At 35.4% G+C, this 3,738-nt stretch overlaps 1 long non-coding RNA gene across 1 annotated transcript; it reads right to left on the reverse strand.

The window, feature by feature from the left end:
* Window positions 1-2,224: 2,224 nt before the first annotated feature.
* Window positions 2,225-3,319, reverse strand: LOC149208864 (uncharacterized). Its single transcript, XR_016252163.1, has 2 exons — window positions 2,861-3,319; window positions 2,225-2,690 (listed from the first exon to the last, which is right to left on the reverse strand). It is a non-coding gene; the product is annotated as an uncharacterized LOC149208864 (long non-coding RNA).
* Window positions 3,320-3,738: the final 419 nt, after the last annotated feature.

Raw genomic sequence — 3,738 nt, forward strand, 5'->3', positions numbered from 1 at the left:
GGTTCCTATTCAAAGATTTGAGAGTTTCAAACTCATTCTTGCTAATGTTATTCTTGGGGGGCTTTGCTTTCATAAGAATAACAACGCAATCATGCCAAATAATATCTTTGGTATTATCGAGTAAGCCCCTGATCCCAAACTCGATGTCACACATAATATCATCCACCGAGATTTTCTTAGGAGCAAGGGTAAGATTTAATCCCTTCTCCAAAATTCTAAAGACCGGAGGGGCAAAGGGAAAATTCGACAGGTTAACTACCTTATTATTATGAAAAGGAGGATTGTTATTATTATTCTTATTAAATTCTTCAACATTATTCTTAATAATATTAAGACCTTCATCATCATCATCATCATCATCATCATTATTATTATTATTATTATTATTATTATTAGTATCATCTTCTACTCTATTAAATATACTTTTATCATCATCATCATCATTAATGTTGTTATTATTACTACAATTTTTATAAGAAATATGACGTTGATAAGGGAGATTACAAGGGAAAATAATGGAGCCAACCAATAAGCAATCGATTGAGGGATCATTAGCAGTGTTAATGTTAATGCAAACTAAGGGATGGGCCCCACCAGTGGAGAAAACTAGTGATTCTTCATGCTAGTTGAAAAGGGGATAACCAAATGAAGAAAGAGGCGAAGGGAAGGGAAGGTTGTGGTTGACAGAGGACGAGACAAGGGTTAGGGGGTGGCCTCAACCAGAACATAATGAAGTGTAGTCACTGTCAGGTCGGAAATTCGCATCGATGGGTTGAGACAACATGCTGGAGGAGAAGGGAAGCTTAACTGCGCAGGTCTGAGAATCAACAAAGTATCATACGCTGGAGGAAAGGGAGAAATGAGGAAGAGGGACACTAATTGATTGCAAATCAGGATCAGAAGATGATATACAAGGGAAAATAGGGTGACAAAACCATTGTAGTTCGAGCAATACAGGTCTTCAGGGAAAGCGATGGAGGAAGTTTGAAATTCGGGATAAACCAAGGCAAGAGGAGGATTGCAATCTTTAACAAAACCAGCCTCATGCGAATTGGATGACAGAGATAATGTTCCTATTACTCAGATTAAGAGATCCTCAAAGAAAATTTAGAAGGGTTTCTAAAACCTGCTAAGATGCGCAAAAAAAGGTTGGTTTTCTATACTCCTTGGTTGCATGGTTATAGATGGACCCTTTGCTTCGTCTGGTTATGATGAATAGCAAGGTAATGAACAACAATCTATTCTCTGGCATAGAGGACATCAAGAGGATTCTAAAAATATCAAGTTTAAGGTAAATGACTTGGATGGCCATCTGTCGAATTCTGATTCTGGGAACCTTACGGACCCTCTGGGAGATCCCACTACAACACCTTTTGCTGGCTCTTTGGAACCCTTTGTTCCTATGTTAGATTAGTTTATGTATGCTTGAATCTCTCCTAGTGTAATGACAGTGTGTTCCAGACTTATTTCTTATGTTGGTTTTGGGAATACTAATGCACAAAGAGTAGCAGTATTCTCATATGTCTCTGGTTGATGTGTTTAATGTTCAATTTTTTGCAATAGAGGATAATGGTCATTGTTCATGCTTAGTCTCCTTGGTTGATAGTGGATGAATGGTTATTGTCCTGATTTTTTTGTTTGTTTCATCTTTGGATGGTTATATCATTTTGTAATGGCCCAAACTTTTAGTTTCCAGGTGGCTAAACAAAATAGTCAAGCAATTGTATACTGAAATTGTGATGAGTGTTTTAAGTTAGCAATAAAACAAAGCTATACTCATATTCTCTATATACCCATGTAAGTCTGTTTTCCTCGTGCAATAAAAAACATTTATTTATTAAAAAAAAAATTTTTAAAAATTTAAAATATTATATTGTTAAACACTCTGTATTTAATTTTTCCTCCAAATTTACAATTTTATAAATTTAGATTATTCCAAATATACTATACTACAAATTGTTATTGCTGGTCCGGAGATTGTTTTTGCTAATCCGGAGATTATTTTTGCCAATTCAAATAATAGAGAAGGGCTACTCACATTAAAGTTAAAACATCTACATAATGAAAACAACCCATGTATATATTAAAAAATCAGAAAATGAACCTGGAAATTATGTATTAAGCGTTTTCTGCGAAAAATGAACATGGAAATTACGTATTAAGCGGTTCATTTAGATATATATAGTATTTATTTATTAAGATCGAGATGTCAATTTTTTCTGAACATCCAATTATCGAGAATGGGCATCTTCGAATCTGCAAGAGCAACGCGTGCTCTTATTATGAGTAATTACCGTGACCGACATGTCGATTATGATTAAATCGAAAAAGCTCTTGCAATGGCTACCATTCTCTGTAACTATGAAGGTCGTGGAAGCTGTGTATTGATATGGACAAGTTCTGTTTCAATGCTTTGACTTAGTCCTTGAGGATTTTACAGTGAACAAATTGTATTTTGGCCACCGGGAGGACCACCGTTCTCTAACTCAGAGATGTAAACGTACAGAGCAACTTATGTTTTCATAAAGTAAACGGAGAGATTACTGGTTTTTCTGAGATAATTGAGCAAAACGAGAAGATATCTCGTCGAACAAGCAATTGCTTTAGTATTCACAGCAAGATAAATCGGAGAATCAAATTAGTTTGATTTGATATAAGTTCTGGGTAGCTTATGGCTAAAGCTGATAGAGCTGTGAACAAAAGAAACATCATGAAATTCTGTGTATATTAGATTAATGTTGCATTTCGTATTTATAACATGAATTTAACTTGATGGTAAAATCTAAATAATCAACTGAAAAATAACAGCATACAAAACAGAAACTGAAATCTTCGCCTCTGCTTTCCATTCCGTTCTCACCTTGAAGGAAAACGAGAGCGATGTACAAGTGCGTGAAGGGCGAACCGTACAGCTTCAATCATTTGAGCAGCGAGCTCCATCAGGTGAGGTCGCAAGCACAGTCCCCACAAGCCCAACGTTAGAAGCACCAAATTGATCTCCACCATCTCTCCTGCGACCCTAACAATCAATAACAACAGCAAACAGCTCCTTTACAGAGAGCACATCCATAAGTGGGAGATTTGTGTCCACTATTACAGTATGAAGCCTTGCGTACATATTAAAACCAGTATGGTCACGGGAATTTCCAGTGAGGGTGTTTACCAGTGGGGGAAATACCGATGTTTTTAAAACCAATTGGAGCTATGGAGCCGACACACCTGCCATTCTTATCTACCATTCCAACTAGTTTTCCTGGAACTTAAAAAGGTAACGACTTTGCTTCTAGGTCTTCTTTGGAGAGTGCCACCTACCTTCTGCTTTGCGCTGAAAAGGCCACAGTTTTCTGATTGTCTTTTATAAGGATTTCTCATCAAGTAAAATGATCGGAATATTAATCTGATTGTTATTTTATACAAGCTCACACCCTCAATACAAGCTCACACCCTCAGCCTATCGTTAAAGTATATCGTGTCAAGATTTCCAAATTGGAAAAGATAAAATGAATTCAATTATATATATATATATATGAATTCAATTATATATATATATATATATGAATTCAATTATATATATATCTGAATTTAATTATATATATATAGAGACGTCTATGGAGGCGGAAGTAGTGTGTGGACAGTTGGATTTTTTCAAAATATGGTCTAAATTTCCATAACTTTCAGAGCAAAAAAGCATAATTGTTAGACTATATATATATAAGGTAATATATTGTTTTTTTCTAA

The sequence above is a fragment of the Pinus tabuliformis genome, chromosome 1_2 (genome assembly GCF_031772625.1).
Source record: "Pinus tabuliformis cultivar Carrire ecotype Pingquan chromosome 1_2, CPIR1, whole genome shotgun sequence".
In the NCBI taxonomy this organism is placed as follows: domain Eukaryota; kingdom Viridiplantae; phylum Streptophyta; class Pinopsida; order Pinales; family Pinaceae; genus Pinus; species Pinus tabuliformis.